The following is a 19917-nucleotide window of genomic DNA, read 5'->3' on the forward strand; positions in this document are numbered from 1 at the left end:
TCCCTCCAAGAGTGTGGAATGTGCCCCGAAAGCCATATCTTGTTGAAAAGGTGAAGAAGTGTTACAAGAGTGTCTGTGTGTAAGTTCTGTATCATTGTATATGTAATGTTGTCTGGGCCTGGAGCTGAGGGTTTACACGTGCTCAGAGCAGCCCTCACCTCATGTAGTGAAAACAGGGAGTTGTACGAAGTCTGTGATTTGTTGTTGTCGTGTACGGACTTCTTTTCACAAGAGGCTTTATGTTTCAGGAAAGTGTTCGTGTAGTGTGCTGAACTGGACACGTGTTGGAAGTGTTGTGCGAGTGTGTCAGCCTGGTCTTCCAGAGTGTCCCCTGTTGTACTGACCAGGGGCAGGCTGTGTGTCTGTTGTCCTTTGAGTTTGCGTATACGTGTCCATACTTTCCGTGTGTCTGTGTAGGAGTTTATTGATGTTATGAATGTACGCCAACTCTCTCGTTTTGCCTCACGGCGCACACGTTTTCCTAATGCCTTGGCCCGTTTGAACAGGAGGAGGTTTCCCGACGTGGGGTACCGACGAAGGATACCCCACGCCTTGTTCTGGGCCTCTCGCGCCCGCCTACAGTCCTCATTCCACCACGGCCTCCGCTGGTTGCGCGGGGCACCAGAGACGTGGGGAATGGACTTTTCAGCGGCGTCGAGGATGTGCGCCGTGAGGAGTTGGGTAGCTTCTTCAACGTGTAGGTGTCCTATGGATGTGTTTCGATGTCTCTGTAAATGTATTCCAGTTAGCTCGTGCTTCATTGAACCTATTATGGGAAGATGAACTGCTTGGGCCTTTATCTATATATGTAAGTGAGGTGGGGAAGTGGTCACTGCCATATGGGTCAGTTCCCACACCCCACTCGAGAAGAGGAAAGAGAACTGCTGAGCCAATCGCCAAGTCAAGACATGAGTATGTGTTGTGTCCTATGTTATGGTATGTAGGCTGTTTATTGTTGTAAAGGCATGCTCCTGAAGATGTAAGGAATTTCTCTATGAGGCGACCTCGGGCATCCGTGCGGGAAGAGCCCCAAAGAGTGTTGTGAGCATTAAGGTCGCCTGTCAGGATGTATGGTTCGGGCAGCTGTGCAACCAGCGCCTCGAAGTCAGAGCTTAAAAGTGAAACATCAGGAGGAATGTATATGGAGCATACCGTTATCAACCTATTAAATATTATCGTTCGAATTGCCACAGCCTCCAGGATAGTGTTCAAGGTGACAGGGTGGCATGCTAAGGATTTGCGGGCGATTATGGCCACACCGCCAGAAGAGTGTGTGCAGCCAACCCTGTCCTTTCTGTATACCAGGTAACCATTCAAGAAATTTGTGTTCTTGGAATTCAGGTGTGTTTCCTGAACACACATTACACTTGGCTGATTAGCATGCAGAATCTCATAGACGTCGTCAAGATTATTTAGAAGGCTCTGCAGTTCCATTGAACGATATTTTCTCTTCCCATTATTGTGTATTAGAGCTACTGGAGTGTGACTATTTATGTAGGGTCTTTCGGGGCTTGGACTCTTGGACGGGGTTTCTTTACCTCCTCTGGAGGTTTAGATGGAGGGACCCGTTCCTTCCGCTGCGAAGCAGACAGGAAGGGTACCACATCCAAGTCATCATCTGATTTGGAAGGGGTACCCGGCGTACCAAACCCCCCGGACCTGGCACCCTTTGCGGTGCCCTTCGTTTTGGCCGCGACCGCCGAGGGCGTCAGGAGCGCCGAGGGCGTCAGGAGCGCCCCGGGTGGCACAGGCGGTGCGGCGGAGGTTGGAACTGCTGCGGTTTCCTCCAGCTCCATCTCCTCCAGGCCCTCGCATGTGCTTCGAGCCGGTGGAGAGGAGGAAACAGAGGGTGCAGCAGTATCCCCAACGGACGTGGATGCCACCACGGCCACTGCTGACTTAGCAGGCGGTGCGGTGGCGGGTTGGGCCGCCAGAGGCAACCCAGGGGGGGGGCGGGGGCGGGACCAAGTCTGACTCGCGGTACTGGGTCCCCGCCGAAACCAGACGCCGCTCCGCCCCCCGGCGAGCTGCGTCGGCGTACCTGCCCAGAGGGAAGGAGGCGAACCTCTTTCGCGCCTCGAGGAAGGTGATGTTCTAGTTTACTTTCAAGGCAATAATCTGTTTCTCTTGTTTGAACTTTTCACAGCTCCTAGAATAGGCAGCGTGTGGTCCCTGGCAGTTGGCACAGGTGAAGTTCTCGGATTTACAATTGTCAGTTTGATGATCATGTGCTGCACATTTTGTGCACGTCAATTTACCACGACAAGACGTTGTGCCGTGCCCAAACCGCTGACACTTGAAACAGCGGCGTGGGTTTGGCACTTAGGGTCGGATTGGACATCTCAAGAAACCTGCATTGACCGACTCAGGAAGGCTAGAGCGGTCAAGTGTCAAGATTATGTGCTTAGTTGGAATTATTTCATCATTTCGGCGTATGGTGATTCGCCTCACTGCTGTCACGCCCTGATCTCGGAGGCCCTCGAGCAGATCTGCTTCAGTCTCATTCATTAGATCCCGATCAGAGATCACGCCCTGGCAGTTATTGAGGCTGGGATGGGGCGTGATCTTGATGTCAACATCTACCATGCGCGTTTGCTTGAGGAGGTTAGAGGATTGTTGTTTGTTTTCAACTTCTATCAGAACTTCTCCCGTTGTGAGTTTCTTAGCCTTGTACGACTTTCCGATAAGGCTTTCAAGAAACTTGGAGATTAGAAACACAGACTGGGAAGTGATGGGCTTTGCCTTGTCAACAGATTCCATGATCAAAAACCGCGAGAAATTATCAGGCTTTGGGGTAGAGATCGATTGCAAAGGAGGAAAAGAAACTTCGGTGCGGCCCCTTTTCGGGGGCCGATCACGTCTGGGGGGGGGGTTTTGAAGATGCCATATGATACATTGGAAAGCAGGGAGACGGGGGTACTTTCTCCTTTGACCTTACCCTGGTAGTCAAAGAGGTCCCGGAGCTCCCTGCCTGGTAGACAGGCAGGGAGCCCATCGGCCGGAGCTTCACCAAGGCTCCGACGGCCACCGTTAGATGGTGATGGTTGTGGTTTTTTTTTGGCGCAAGGCCAGCTGGGGCAAAGAGCGCCAAACAAAATTATATAAGAGAAAACAGTGGCTACTAAAATGTCTAAGCCAGAATAACAGTAAAGTCAAATACAACCAGTGGAGATGGCTGGTGTATAGGGCCAGTGTTGATTACGCATGATAGGATATGAGGTTTACAAAGTTAACATCAGACAAATATTTAAAAACGCGTTGCACAGAGATGATGGCATTGTCACCCAAAAACAAGGAAGGGTGTTGCGGATTGTGTTGTCTGTATAGTTCCTTGAAGTGTCTGTGTCTTGTTGTGTCGAGTGCCTTGCATGTAATTAAGATGTGGACTACGGATAGGCCCTCCCCACAAGTGCTACACATGGGTCTTGGAGAGCCAGTGAGCAGGTGTGAGTGTGTTGCATGTGTATGGCCTATCCGCAACCTAGCTAAGGTAACTTCAATGTGATGATGATGATGGTTTTTTGTTTAATGGCGCAAGGCCGACGAGGGCAAAGAGCGCCAGAGAAGTTATTTAATGAAAAGAAGTGATTACCACAAAAGGTAGGTATAAAACGTGTACACTGGACATAGTAAGATCAATAAAGATGATGGTGATGGCTGGTGTATAGGGCCAGATTTCATGATGCGTGATAGGAAATTAGGTTTAAAAACTTGACGTCTGACAAATATTTAAAAACGCGTTTCACAGGAACCATGGCATCGTCACCTAGAAACAGGGCTGGGTGTAGGGGAATATGTTGTCTGTACAGTTGTCTGAAGTGTTTGTGTCGTGTTGTGTCAAGTGCCTTGCATTGTATGAGTATGTGGACTACGGATAGGCCCTCCCCACACCTGCTACACAGGGGTCTTGGAGATCCTGTGAGCAGGTGCGAGTGCGTCACATGTGTATGGCCTATCCGTAATCTAGCTAAGGTAACTTCAATGTGCCTATTGTGTGAGTCAGTTGTGTATTGTCCCAAGTGTGGTTTTATTACGTGTAGTTTGTTGTCTGTCTGTTCGCTCCAGTCTGCTTGCCAAGTTTTACGGAGTTGTTGTCTAATGTGTGGCTTGAGGTCTGTGTACGGTAGTGTTGCCATGTCTACTGTGTTTCGGAGTGCAGCATTGGCGGCCATTTCATCCGCCACTTCATTACCGCCAATGCCAGAATGGCCTGGCACCCAACACACAGTCACCCCAAGGTTTGAGGAATAAGCTACCATAATTGTTTTGAAGACAAGATTAATGACATGGTTTTTTGATGACTTTCCGGATGATAATGCACGGACGACGCTCAACGAATCTGTATATGATGATGATGTTTGGTGTTTTATGGCGCAAGGCCGACGAGGGCAAAGAGCGCCAAAACGGTAGTTAGGTATGAAGGATGTAACCGTAAACGCTAAAACCGTTCAACAAAAAAGAAGTGAATTCAGTAAAAGACAATGAGGATGGCTGGTGTAAAAGGCCAGGTTGTGATTGTGCGTGGCATGAAATCGTGTTTAAAAGCAACTACGCGTGATAGGAAACGAGGTGTAAAAACTTGATGTCACTAAGAAACTTAAAGGTGCGTTGTACAGGAATCATGGGGTCATCCCCTAAAAACAATGCTGGGTGTAGTGAAATGTGTTGTCTGTAGAGGTCGGCGAAGTGTTTCTGTCGTGTTGTGTGGAGTGCTTTACATTGAAGTAGCACATGGATCACGGATAGGCCATCTCCACACCTGCTACACAAGGGTCTTGGAGATCCCGTAAGCAGGTATGAGTGTGTTGCATGCGTGCGGCCTATCCGTAATCGAGCCAGGGTAACTTCATTGTGCCTGTTGTGTGTGTCAGTGGTGTATGCTCCCACGACTGTCTTTATAACGTGTAGTTTGTTGTCTGCCTGTTCATTCCAGTGTGCTTGCCATGTATTGCGAAGGTGCTGTCTAATGAGTGACTTAAGGTCAGTGTACGGTATTGTTCTTATGTCCACTGTGTTTGCAAGTGCAGCAGCAGCGGCCATTTGATCTGCTGTCTCGTTTCCGGTGATACCCGAGTGACCTGGCACCCAGCATACGGTCACTTCAAGACTTAATGCATATGCTGACATAATGGTTTTGTAAACTAAATGAATAACATGGTTTTTACAAAGCTACTTAGATGACAATGCACGTACTGCACTCAAGGAATCTGTAAAGATGATGGACTTGGGAATTTTATGATGAACTATGTGCTTTAAAACCAGAAATATGCCATAGGCTTCAGCCGTAAAAATGCTGCTTTTCGAGTTTAGGGTGTTAGATACCCTAAAATCAGGTCCGTGCATAGCACACGAAACCATACGGGCTGTTTTTGACGCGTCGCTAAAAAATTCTGCACACTTGTATTTCTCTTGAAGGAACATGAAGTGCTGAAGAATTACAATTGTGGGTACTTGTTTTTTGTCAATCGCTACAAACGACAAATCGCACGACATGGGGCGAAGCTGATGATGATGGTTTAAGTTTAATGGCGCAAGGCCGACATGGGCAAAGAGCGCCAAATACAAAGTTATTTGATAAGGAGGGAAATCGGATAAAATCAGTTAAATACTATGAGCACGTCTGGTGTAAAGGGCCAGGGTGAAGAACGTGAGTGGTTAAAAGATAAATACGGTGGCTGGTGTATAGGACCAGGGGTAAAACTATGGGTGATAAGAGATGAGTTGTAAGAAATGAACTTCAGATAGGAACGTTAAGGTTCGCTGAACAGAGAACATGCCTTCATCTCCTAAGAAGTATGACGGGTGTGGTGGAATATGTCGTGTGTGTAGTTGTGGGAAGTGTTTTCGTCGTGTAATGTCGAGTGCCTTACATTGTATGAGGATGTGGATCACGGATAGGGCCTCTCCGCACCTGCTGCACGGAGGTCTTGGAGACCCCGTGAGAAGGTGCGAGTGCGTTGCATGAGTGTGCCCTATCCGTAATCTAGCCAAGGCGACTTCAGTGTATCTATTACGTGTGTCGGTGGTGTATGGTCCCAAGTGTGGTTTTATTACGTGTAACTTGTTGTCTGTTTGTTCACTCCAGTGTGTTTGCCATGTTTTGCGAAGTTGTTGTCTGATGTGTGGTTTCACGTCGGTGTAGGGTAATGTGGTTATGTCTACTGTATTCGAGAGTGTAGCAGCAGCAGCCATTGGGTCCGCTGCTTCGTTCCCGGCTATACCACTGTGGCCAGGGACCCAGCAAAGAACCAGTTCAAATTTGCGTACATACACCGACATAATACCCTGGACGATTAGATTTACAACGTGTTTTTTGAAGACTTTTTTGACGACAACGCCCGCACGACACTGAGGGAGTCTGTATATATAATGGATTGTGGGATGTGACTTTGAGGATATGATTAACAACAAGAAGTACACCATAAGCCTCTGCCGTAAAGATACTGGTATTACTGTTAAGAGTTCTAGTGACATTAAGGCCGGGCCCATGCGCCGCGCAGGACACAGAGGTGGCAGTTTTAGAGGCGTCCGTATAAAATTCAGAAAATTGATACTTCTGCTGCAAATACAAAAAGTGCTGCATAATTGCACATGTGGGAGCTCGGTTTTTGTCTACATGTGTGAAGGATGTGTCGCATGATACAGGGCAGAGATGCCATGGTGCTATAAAATCTGTTTGAGAACTTTGTATGGTGTCTAAAAAGGAGACAGAAAGCTCTGACGCTTCCTCTCTAACTCTGTAAGAGAAGGGCGCAGAGAACGATGTTCGGTTTAGGAGTAGTGCAGTCTGAGACGTATCATAAAAAGCTGATTTAAAAGGATGGTGTGGCATAGATGAAATTTTAAAAGCAAAAAGAAGATCTGTGTATGCTCGCTGACGTTGTAGGTTCCACTTATTACACTCCACATAGAGGCTTTCGACCGGGCTAGTCCGGAAGGCGCCACATGCCAACCGGAGCCCCAGATGAAGCAATTGGTCCAGCATTTTGAGGGATGTCTTACTTGCTGACCCATAAACAACGCTTCCATAGTCTAATCGTGAACCTATCAGGCTGGTAAAAACACGTAAAAGAATTGTTTGTCAGCCCCATATGAAGAGTGGGAGAGAACCTTGAGTATATTCATGGCCTTACGGGGCGAAGCTGCCACGGTGGTAAAAAGTCGGAAAGGGTTGATTTGTAGGTGTCTGAAAAGGTGATAGATAATTCTGACACTTCCTGTCTCACCCTATGTGAGAGCGGAGCAGAGACAGATGGACGATTAAGAAGAAGTTGGGACATGGGTGCATCACAAATAAATGGTTTGAAAGGATGGTCGGTTATAGACGAAATTTTAAAAGCGTACAGAAGATCTATGTATATTCGCTGATGATCTAGGGACCATTTATCGCACTCGACGTATAGGCTTTGTACGGGGCTTGTACGGAAAGCGCCCGACGCGAGGTGGAGGCCTAAGTGAAGCACTGGGGCCAGCATTTTCAGCGCTGTTTTTGTTGCTGACCCATAAACCACGCTCCCATAGTCCAAGCGGGACCCCACCAAGCTTGTGAAGACACGTAAGAGGAGTTGCTTGTGCGCGCCATAGGAGTGGTGTGAAAGGACCTTAAGTATGTTTATTGCTTTGATGCATTTATGTTTTAGTTGTGTGATGTGAGGGATGAATGTTAGTTTCTCGTCTAATACGACGCCTAGAAATTTGTGTTCCTTTTTTACAGGAATCAAGTCACCATTCAATTTAATTTCAGGGTCGGGTTAGATACCGCGCCTCCTTGAGAAAACGACGCAGGTACTCTTTCCAGGATTAACCCTAAAACCGTTTTGATCCGCCCAGCGAGCAAGCTTGTTTGCCCCAAGTTGGATCTGTCGTTCACATACGGACATATTACACGATTTAAATGATATTTGTATGTCGTCCACATACATCGAACAGGAGATTGTTGGTGGCAATGCCTTCCGAACTGAATTCATTTTGACTATAAACAAAGTGCAGCTCAAAACACCACCTTGAGGAACGCCATTCTCCTGCACGTGAACGTTTGAGAGTGCCGAACCAACTCTGACACGAAATGTTCGTAAAGATAGGTAGCTGGACAGAGTGTTCAGCATGTTACCAGATATACCAAAGGATTTGAGGTCTCTAAGGATGCCATAGCGCCATGTAGTATGATATGCCTTTTCAATATCAAAGAACACGGTCATGCAATACTGCTTATAAAGATAGGCATCTTTAATGTAAGATTCTAGCGCTACTAGTTGGTCATTTGTAGACCGCCCCGCCCTGAAGCCCGCCTGGCAGCTCTCGAGAAGACCATTGTACTCAAGAAAGTACACGAGTCTCCTGTTGATCATCTTCTCGAGAAGCTTGCCCAGGCAGCTTGTGAGGGCGATAGGTCTATAACTGGCAGGAGAAGAAGGGTCTTTACCCTCCTTCAGAAACGCCACTACAATAGCCTCCTTCCAAGATTTTGGGATGTGCCCCGAAAGCCATATGTTATTGTATAGGTGTAGGAGTGTTCCAAGTGTATCTGGGTGTAGGTGTTGTATCATGGTGTATGTAATCTGATCTGCGCCTGGAGCTGAAGGTTTACATGTGCTCAGGGCAGCCCTCAACTCATACAGTGTAAATTCAGAATTATAACCAGATTTTGACCTGTTATTGTCATGCAGGGACTTTTTTTCAGAAGTATTTTTATGTTTCAGAAAAGTGTCTGTGTAGTGTGCAGAGCTGGACACGTGTTCGAAGTGTTGTGCAAGTGTGTTAGCCTGGTCTTCCAGTGTGTCCCCTGTTGTACTAACCAGGGGCAGGCTGGTGTCTGTTGTCCTTTTAGTTTTCGTATTCGTGTCCAGACTTTGTGTGTGTCAGTGTATGAGTTGATGGAAGTGAGGAAGGTGCGCCAACTCTCCCTTTTCGCCTCACGACGCACTCGCTTCCCAAGAGCCTTTGCCCGTTTAAAAGAAATGAGGTTATGTGACGTGGGGTACCGGCGAAGGACACCCCACGCCTTGTTCTGGGTCTCTCGCGCCCGCCTGCAGTCCTCGTTCCACCAGGGCCTCCTTGGGGTGCGGGACCCACTGGAGGCCTGGGGAATGGACTTTTGGGCGGCGTCGAGGATGTGCGCCGTGACGAGTTGGGCGGCTTCCTCAACGTGTAGGTGTTTTATGCATGTGTGGTGTAGTTGAGATGTTTGTGTGAATGTGCTCCAGTTTGCTTGTGATTCATTAAACCTGTAATGGGAAGATGGACTGCTCGGGCCTGTACCTATATACGTCAATGAAGTGGGGAAATGGTCACTACCATATGGGTACGTGCCCACACCCCACTCAAGACATGGAAAGAGAACTGCGGAACCAATAGCCAAGTCAAGATGCGAGTATGTATTGTGTCCTAAGTTATGGTATGTAGGCTGTTTGTTGTTGAAGAGGCATGCTCCGGAGGATGTAAGAAACTTCTCTATCAAGCGACCCCGGGCATCCGTACGGGAAGATCCCCAAAGAGAGTTGTGCGCATTAAGGTCCCCTGTTAGTATGTATGGTTCGGGCAGCTGGTCGACCAGCGCCTCGGAATCAGAGCTCAGAAGTGCATGATCAGGAGGAATGTAGATGGAGCATACCGTTATCAACGTATTAAATATTATGGTACGGATCGCTACTGCCTCGAGGACAGTGTTTAAAGAGAGAGGGTGGCATGCTAATGATTTCCGGGCGATAATGGCCACACCTCCTGAAGAGTGGGTGCAGCCAACCCTGTCCTTTCTGAATACCATGTACCTATTTAAGAAATTTGTTTGTTTAGAATTGAGGTGGGTTTCCTGCAGGCACATGATACTTGGCTGACTGGCATGCAGAATCTCATACACATCGTCAAGATTTTTAAGGAGGCCTCTGCAGTTCCATTGAATAATGTTTTCTGTACCCATTATTTAAATTTAAGAATGACTGGAGTGTGTGTGTTCGTGTGTGTTCATGTGTCGTCTTTCGGGGCTGTTACTCTTGGATTAGGCTTTTTAGGCCTTTTACTGGCTTGGCCGTCGGAGGCCGCTCCTTGCGCTGCGTTGCAGGCAGGAACGGCCCGACATCCATTTCGTCGTCGGATGTCCGAGGGGTGCCCGACGGACCGGGCCCCCCGGACTTGGCCCCCCTTTGGGAGCCCTTCGTTTGAGCCGCCACCGCCGCGGGCGCTGGGGACGCCAAAAGTGGCACGGGCGGTGCGGTGGCGGTGGGAGCCGATGCGGGGCCCGTGGTGTCCATCACCTCGGTACCCTCCAACGCACTGGAGGACGGGGAGACAGCGGCGGGAGCGGCACCGGTCCCAACAGAAGTGGTTTGCGCCACAACCGCTGCTACCTCAGCAAGCGGCGTGGTGCCGGGTTGGGCTGCGTGAGGCAACCCAGGGGGGGGCGGGGGCGGGACCAGGTCAGACTCGCTGAACTGGGTCCCGGTGGACACCAGACGCCGCTCCGCCCCCCGGCGAGCCGCGTCGGCGTACCTCCCCAGAGGGAAAGAGGCGAACCTCTTTCTCGCCTCCGGGAAGGTGATGTTCTCAGTTACCTTGATGTTGATTATCTTTTTCTCAAGTTGGAACTTCTCACACTTGCGGGAGTACGCTGCATGCGGCCCGCCGCAGTTCACACAAGACAGGGTATCGGATGGACAATTATCGCTTGGATGATCGTGCGCCGCGCATTTCGCACACGTCGTTCGGCCACGGCAAGAGTTGGTAACATGCCCGAACCGCTGGCACTTAAAACAGCGGCGCGGGTTCGGGATGTACGGACGGATGGAGCAACGGATAAAACCTGCATATATATGTTGTGGGAGAACGGCGCCGTCAAAGGTCAAGATGATGTGCTTGGTGGGAATCTCCTTGTCGTCTCTACGGATGGTGATGCGTCTCACGGCAGTGACGCCCTGATCCTTCAAGCCGGCAAGGAGATCCGCATCGGTTTCGTTCAGGAGATCTGGCTCTGATATCACACCCTGCGAGCTGTTGAGGCTCCGGTGGGGTGTGACCCTGATGTCAAGATCAGCCAGTGTAGTCTGAGCTAGAAGCCTTGTGGACTGCTGCTTGTCATTTACCTCGATGAGGAGTTCACCAGTTCTTTGTTTTTTGGCCTGATATGATTTTCCTATTATGGCTTCAAGATACTTGGCGATTAAGAAGACTGACTGAGATGCAAGAGGGTGGGTTGGATTCAGGGACTCCATGACAAGAAATCGAGAGTAATGATCTGGTTCAGGAAATGTCAAAGATGGCAATGGGGGAAACGATACTTCGGTGCGGCCCCTTTTAGGGGGCGATCACGGTTGGGGGGGGTTTTAGACAATAACATAAAGCATAGTATCAAAGCAGGGAGACGGGGGTACTTTCTCCTTTGACCTTACCCTGGTAGTCAAAGAGGTCCCAGAGCTCCCTGCCTGGTAGACAGGCAGGGAGCCCATCGGCCGGAGCTTGACCAAGGCTCCGACGGCCACCGTTTATGGCTTCTACCCTTCCCCTAAACACCTCGCCGCGGTTGGATACGGCTTATGTTGGGAGCTCGGGGTCCGCGGTGTCGCTGCTCACCGTCACCATGAATACTCAAGGTGCCCCGTGCGGGGACGAATCTGTATAAATGAAGGATGTAGGATACGATGTTCAACTATGTGACTTACAACCACAAATATGCCATATCCTTCTGCCGTAAAAAAACTTGTATTAACATTCATTGTTCTACATGCTTCAAAATTGGGCCCATGCGCAGCGCAAGACACCGCAGTGGACGTTTTAGATGCATCGCTGAAAAACTCTGCAGCCTTGTATTTATCCTGTATATATATGAAATGCTGCAAAATCCCACTTTTTGGTGTCCTGTTCTTATTGTATTTTAAGAAAGACAAGTCACATGCAACAGGACGAAGATGCCATGGTGCTACAAGATCGGTGATAGATGACTTGAATGTGTCTACAAAGGAGACCTCATGAATAGTGACCTCGTCCCTTACTCCGAGCGAGAAGGGAACAGGAATGGATGGGCGATTTAAAAAGAGCCTTGATGTGGATGTATCATTAAAAACCGGTTTAAAAGGATGGTTGTCCATTGATGAAATTTTAGAGGCATATAACAAGTCAACATAGGTTCGCTGGTCTGATAAGCACCATTTGTCACACTCTGCGTAAAGACTCTGTACAGGGCTCGTACGGAATGCGCCACAAGAGAGGCGAAGCCCCAAGTGAAGCACTGGGTCGAGCATTTTAAGTCTGTTTTAGTGGCTGACCCATACACAACACTCCCATAGTCCAATCTAGACACCACTAGGCTTCTGAAAATACGTAACAGGAGTTGCTTATCCGTTCCATACGACTGGTGGGACAAGATTTTAAGAATGTTGAGAGCCTTTAGACATTTATGTTTCAATTGTTTATGTGAGGGATGAACGTAAGCCTTTCATCCAACACCACACCTGAAAACTTGTGTTCCTTCCTCACAGGAATCGATACGCCATTAAGGATAATGTCTGGGTCCGGATGGATCCCACGCCTCCTGGAGAAGACAACACAGGTGCTTTTTTCTGGGTTAAGTTTAAAACCGTTCTTGTCTGCCCAGCAACCTTCAGCTCATGAATTGAAAAAGGAGAATTGTAAGAAGTGTGCGGCTTGTTGTTATCACGCAGGGACTTCTTTTCTACAGATGTCTTGTGAATAAGAAATTGTAGGTGGCAGTGCCTTCCCAAGGGAGTTCATCTTAACTATGAACAGAGTGCAGCTTAGCACTCCACCTTGCGGAACGCCGTTTTCTTGCACATGAACTCTTGAGAGTGCGCTACCTACTCTCACGCGAAACGTTCTTTCGGACAAATAACTAGCAAGAGTGTTGAGCATATGGCCCGAAACACCGAAAGACTTTAGGTCACAGAGGATCCCGTAACGCCAAGCGGTGTCATAGGCCTTCTCAATGTCAAAAAATACCGTTGTGCAAAACTGCTTGTGAATGAAGGCGTCCTTTATATAGGACTCGAGCGCGACGAGTTGGTCGTTGGTGGACCGCCCCGCCCTGAAGCCTGCCTGGCAGCTCTCGAGAAGACCATTGTACTCAAGAAAGTACATGAGTCTCCTGTTTATCATCTTCTCGAGGAGCTTGCACAGGCAGCTTGTGAGGGCGATGGGCCGATAGCTAGCGGGAGAGGAAGGGTCCTTTCCTTCCTTCAGGAAAGCCACTACTATGGCCTCTCTCCAAGAGCGAGGAATGTGCCCCGAAAGCCGTATGTTGTTGTATAGATGTAGGAGTGTTTCAAGAGTGTCTGGGTGTAGGTGTTGTATCATGGTGTATGTGATTTTGTCTGCACCTGGAGCTGAAGGCTTACATGCGTTCAGAGCAACCTTCAGCTCATGAATTGAAAAAGGAGAATTGTAAGAAGTGTGCGGCTTGTTGTTATCACGCAGGGACTTCTTTTCTACAGATGTCTTGTGTTTCATGAACGTTTTTGTGTAGTGTGCTGAACTGGACACGTGTTCGAAGTGTTGTGCAAGTGTGTTAGCCTGGTCTTCCAGTGTGTCTCCTGTTGTACTAACAAGGGGCAGGCTGTGTGTCTGTTTTGATGGAATAAAGGAAGGTGCGCCAACTCTCCCTTTTCGCCTCACGACGCACTCGCTTCCCAAGAGCCTTTGCCCGTTTAAACGAAATGAGGTTATCTGACGTGGGGTACCGGCGAAGGATACCCCACGCCTTGTTCTGGGCCTCTCGCGCCCGCCTGCAGTCCTCGTTCCACCAGGGCCTCCTTGGGTTGCGGGACGCACTGGAGGCCTGGGGCATGGACTTTTCGGCGGCGTCGACAATGTGCGGCGTGACGAGTTGGGCTGCTTCCTCAACGTGTAGGTGTTTTATGGTTGTGTGGTGTAGTTTAGATGTTTCTGTGAATGTACTGCAGTTTGCTTTTGATTCATTAAACCTGTTAGGGGAAGATGGACTGCATGGGCCTTTACCTATGTATGTTAGGGATGTGGTCAAGTGGTCACTACCATATGGGTCCGTGCCCACGCCCCACTCAAGACATGGAAAGAGAATTGCAGAACCAATAGCCAAGTCGAGATGTGAGTACGCATTATGTCCTAAGTTATGGTATGTAGGCTGTTTTTGGTTGAAAAGGCATGCTCCTGAAGATGTAAGAAATTTCTCAATCAGGCGACCTCGGGCATCCGTTCTGGAGGAGCCCCAAAGAGAGTTGTGTGCATTAAGGTCGCCTGTTAGGATGTACGGTTCGGGCAGCTGGTCGACCAGCGCCTCGAAGTCAGAGCTCAAAACAGTGACATCAAGAGGAATGTATATGGAGCATACCGTTATCAACCTATTAAAAATTATTGTGCGTATTGCTACAGCCTCAAGGACGGTGTTGAGAGCGACAGGGTGGCATGCTAGGGATTTCCGGGCTATTATGGCTACACCGCCCGAAGAGTGTGTGCAGCCATCCCTGTCCTTTCTGAAGACCATGTACCTATTTAATAAATTTGTGTGCTTGGAATTCAAATGCGTCTCCTGAAGACACATCACACTTGGCTGATTAGAATGCAGTATTTCGTACGCATCGTCAAGATTTTTATGAAGGCCTCTACAGTTCCATTGAATTATGTTTTCTCTTCCCATTATTTAGTGTGAGAGCTACTGGAGTGTGTGTGTTTATGTGTCGTCTTTCGGGGCTGTGACTCTCGCCTTTTTTGGCTTGTCGGGAGGCTTTGGCGTCGGGACGCGTTCCTTGCGCTGCATTGCAGGCAGGAACGGCCCGACATCCATCTCGTCGTCGGATGTCCGAGGGGTGCCCGACGGACCGGGCCCCCTGGACTTGGCCCCCCCTCGGGAGCCCTTCGTTTCAGCCGCCACCGCCGAGGGCGTCCGGGGCGCCAGAGGTGGCACAGGCGGTGCGGTGGCGGTGGGAACCGGTGCGGGGCCCGTGGTGTCCATCACCTCTGTACCCTCCAACGCACTGGAGGGCGGGGAGACAGAGGCGGGAGCGGCACCGGTCCCGACGGGAGAGGTTGCCACCACAACCGCTGCTGCCTCAGCAAGCGGCGTGGTGGCGGGTTGGGCTGCCAGAGGCAACCCAGGGGGGGGGCGGGCGAGGGACCAGGTCAGACTCGCTGAACTGGGTCCCTGTGGAAACGAGACGCCGCTCCGCCCCCCGGCGAGCCGCGTCGGCGTACCTCCCCAGGGGGAAAGAGGCGAACCTCTTTCGTGCCTCTGGGAAGGTGATGTTTTCAGTGACTTTGATGTTGATGATTTTCTTTTCTAGTTGAAATTTTTCGCACTTGCGGGAGTATGCCGCATGCGGCCCCCCGCAGTTTACACAAGTGAGAGTTTCGGCTGAGCAGTTCTCGCTCGGATGATCGTGCGCCGCGCACTTTGCACACGTCGTTCGGCCACGGCAAGAGTTCGTACCATGCCCGAACCGCTGGCACTTAAAACAGCGCCGCGGGTTCGGGATGTACGGACGGATGGAGCAACGGATAAAACCTGCATTTATGTATTGTGGAAGAATTGCGCGGTCGAAACTGAAGATAATGTGTTTGGTGGGAATCTCCTTGTCGTCTCTGCGGATGGTGATGCGTCTCACGGCAGTGACGCCCTGATCCTTCAAGCCGGCAAGGAGATCCGCATCCGTTTCATTCAAGAGATATGTCTCTGATATCACACCCTGCGAGCTGTTCAGGCTCCGATGGGGTGTGACCCTGATGTCGAGATCAGCCAGTCTAGTCTGAGCTAGAAGCTTCGTGGACTGCTGCTTGTCATTTACCTCGATTAGTAGTTCACCAGACCTTTGTTTTTTGCACTTATATGATTTTCCTATTATGGCTTCAAGATATTTTGCGATCAAGAAGACTGACTGAGATGCAAGAGGGTGGGTTGGATTGAGGGACTCCATGACAAGAAATCGAGAGTAATGATCTGGTTCAGGAAATGTCAAAGATGGCAATGAAGGAAAAGATACTTCGGTGCGGCCCCTTTTCAGGGACCGATCACGTTTGGGGGGGGGGGTTTGAAAATGCCATATAGCATATTATAAAAGCAGGGAGACGGGGTTACTTTCTTCTTTGAGCTTACCCTGGTAGCCAAAGAGGTCCCGGAGCTCCCTGCCTGGTGAACAGACAGGGAGCCCATCCGCCGGAGCTTGACCTGGGCTCCGACGGCCGCCGTTCGTGGTTTCTAACCCTCCACCTATAAACACATCGCCACGGTTGGATCCAGCTTATGTTTGGGGGCTCGGGGTCCGCGGTATCGCTAGTACCGTCACCAAGATTGGTAACTTCAATGTGTCTGTTGTGTCAGTCAGTAGTGTGTGCTCCCAAGTGTGGTTTTATTACGTGTAACTTGTTATCTGTCTGTTCACTCCAGTGTTTGCCATGCGTTGCGAAGTTGGTGTCTAATGTGTGGCTTCATGTCTGTGTACGGCACTGTTGCTATGTCCACTGTATTCAAGAGTGTACCAGCAGTGGCCATTTGATCTGCGGTTTCATTCCCGGCTATTTCACAGTGGCCAGGAACCCAACATATTGTTATTCCAAGACTTGAGGCGTATGCCGACATGAGGGCCTTAAAAACAAGATTGATTACATAATTTTTTGAGCGTTTTCTTGACAAAAGTGCACGTACAACACTAAGAGAATCTGTAAACACTATGGACTTTGAAATTTGATGTTGAACAATGTGATGTAAAACAAGTAAAATGCCGTGTGCTTCGGCCGTAAAAATGCTGTTGTGGGAGTTCATTCTTTTACACACGTTGAGGTTCGGCCCATGTGCAGCACAAGACACAGCCGTAGCTGTCTTTGATGCGTCGCAGTAATACTCTGTGCATTGATACTTCTCCTTCAGGAAGAGGAAATGCTGAATAATGGCTACCCTTGGTGCCCTGTTTTTGTCAAATTGCAGAAAGGACAAGTCACAACAAACTGCCGGAGTTGCCACGGCGCTATAAAATCAGTAATGGGTGTGTTGTGGATGTGTGAAAATGACACAGCCAGCTCAGAAGCTTCTGCTCTCACTCTGAGAGGGAACGGCATGGAAATAGATGGACGATTTGCAAAGAGCTGCTCTGATGACGCATCATGAATGGTTGAATTAAAAGGATGATTTGTCAGAGACATGATTTTAGAGGCATACAACAAGTTAGTGTATGTCCTCTGGTAATACAGGGACCATTTGTGACACTCTGCATAGAGGCTTTCAACGGGGCTAGTGCGAAAAGCACCACAGGCAAGACGAAGCCCCAAATCAAGCACCGGGTCAAGCATTTTTAGCGCCGTCTTCGTCGCGGACCCATAAACAACACTGCCATAATCCAAGCGAGATCCTACCACTGCAGTATAAAGCCGCAGGAGGAGCTGCTTGTCAGCACCATAAGATTGGTGTGACAGGACTTTAAGAATGTTCATTGTTTTTAGGCATTTGTGTTTAAGGTGTTTCAAGTGAGGGATAATTGAGAGTTTACTGTCGAAGATTATTCCCAAAAACTTCTGTTCCCCTCTGACAGGGATTACTACACCATTAATAGAGATATCAGGGTCCGCATGAATTCCACGCTTCCGGGAGAACACAACACAAGTACTTTTTACAGGGTTCAGTTTAAAACCGTTTGTGTCCGCCCAGCCAGCAAGTTTGTTCACCCCAAGCTGGACTTGGCGTTCACAAATTGAAAAGTTACACGACTTAAAAGATATTTGGACGTCATCTACATATACAGAACAGGAAATTGTTGGTGGCAATGCCTTCCGGAGCGAGTTCATCTTAACAATGAATAGTGTGCAGCTCAGGACACCGCCTTGAGGAACGCCATTTTCCTGCACATATACATTGGAAAGTGCATTGCCAACCCTCACTCGAAAGGTCCTTTCCGACATGTAGCTAGCGAGGGTGCTCAGCATGTTGCCGGAGACACCAAACGACTTGAGGTCACTCAAGATGCCATACCGCCAGGCAGTGTCATAGGCCTTTTCCATATCAAAGAAGACTGTTATGCAAAACTGATTATGGATAAAGGCATCTTTTACATATAATTCCAACGCAACCAGTTGATCGTTGGTGGATCTCCCAGCCCTGAAGTCAGCCTGGCAGCTGTCGAGAAGACCATTGTACTCTAAGAAGTACATGAGTCTCCTATTGATCATCTTCTCGAACAGCTTACACAGGCAGCTTGTGAGGGCGATGGGACGATAACTTGTGGGAGAGGAAGGGTCCTTCCCCTCTTTCTGAAAGGCCACTACGATGGCCTCCCTCCATGACCTTGGGAGGTGCCCCGAAAGAAATATTTTGTTGTAGAGGTGAAGGAGGGTTTCAAGTGTGTCTGTGTGCAGGTGTTGAATCATAGTGTATGTAATGTTGTCTGCGCCTGGAGCTGAAGGTTTACATGTACTAAGTGCGATCTTCAGCTCATGCAGTGAGAAGGGGATGTTATAAGATGACGTCGACTTATCACTGTCTCGCAAGGACTTCTTCTCACAGGATGTTTTGTGTTTTATGAAAGAGTTGGTGTAGTGCGCTGAACTGGACACATGTTGAAAGTGTTGTGCGAGTGTGTTAGCCTGATCTTCCAGTGTGTCCCCTGTTGTACTAACCAGGGGCAGGCTGTGTGTCTGTTGTCCTTTTAGTTTACGTATTCGTGTCCATACTTTTCGCGTGTCTGTGTATGAGTTGATGGAAGTGAGGAAGGTGCGCCACCTTTCCCTTTTCGCCTCACGACGCACTCGCTTCCCAAAAGCCTTTGCCCGTTTAAAAGAAATGAGGCTATCTGACGTGGGGTACCGGCGAAGGACACCCCACGCCTTATTCTGGGCCTCTCGCGCCCGCCTACAGTCCTCATTCCACCACGGCCTCCTTCGGTTACGCGGAGCGCTGGAGGCGTGGGGAATGGACTTTTCGGCAGCGTCGAGGATGTGCGCCGTGACGAGTTGGGCTGCTTCCTCCACGTGTAGGTGTTTTATGGATGTGTGGTGTAGTTGAGATGTTTGTGTGAATGTGCTCCAGTTTGCTTTTGATTCATTAAACCTTTTATGGGAAGATGGACTGCATGGGCCTTTACCTGTGTATGTTAGAGAAGTGGTCACTACCATATGGGTCAGTGCCCACACCCCACTCAAGACATGGAAAGAGAATTGCAGAACCAATAGCCAAGTCGAGATGTGAGTATGTATTATGTCCTAAGTTATGGTATGTAGGCTGCTTTTTGTTGAAAAGGCATGCTCCTGAAGATGTAAGAAATTTCTCTATCAGGCGACCTCGGGCATCTGTTCTGGAGGAGCCCCAAAGAGAGTTGTGTGCATTAAGGTCGCCTGTTAAGATGTACGGTTCGGGCAGCTGGTCGACCAGCGCCTCAAAATCAGAGCTCGAAAGTGCATAATCAGGACGAATGTAAATGGAGCATACCGTTATCAACCTATTAAAAATTATTGTGCGTATTGCTACAGCCTCACGGACGGTGTTGAGAGCGACAGGGTGGCATGCTAGGGATTTCCGGGCTATTATGGCTACACCACCCGAAGAGTGTGTGCAGCCATCCCTGTCCTTTCTGAAGACCATGTACCTATTTAAGAAATTTGTGTGCTTGGAATTCAAATGCGTCTCCTGAAGACACATCACACTTGGCTGATTAGCATGCAGTATTTCGTATACATCGTCAAGATTTTTAAGAAGGCCTCTACAGTTCCATTGAATTATGTTTTCTCTTCCCATTATTTAGTGTGAGCTACTGGAGTGTGTGTGTTTGTTTATGTGTCGTCTTTCGGGGCTGTGACTCTCGCCTTTTTTGGCTTGTCGGGAGGCTTTGGCGTCGGGACGCGTTCCTTGCGCTGCGTTGCAGGCAGGAACGGCCCGACATCCATCTCGTCGTCGGATGTCCGAGGGGTGCCCGACGGACCGGGCCCCCTGGACTTGGCCCCCCCTCGGGAGCCCTTCGT

The sequence above is a fragment of the Haemaphysalis longicornis genome, unplaced genomic scaffold (genome assembly GCF_048455015.1).
Source record: "Haemaphysalis longicornis isolate Haplotype H1 unplaced genomic scaffold, Haemaphysalis longicornis Haplotype H1 scaffold_2, whole genome shotgun sequence".
NCBI classification, from domain to species: Eukaryota; Metazoa; Arthropoda; class Arachnida; order Ixodida; family Ixodidae; genus Haemaphysalis; species Haemaphysalis longicornis.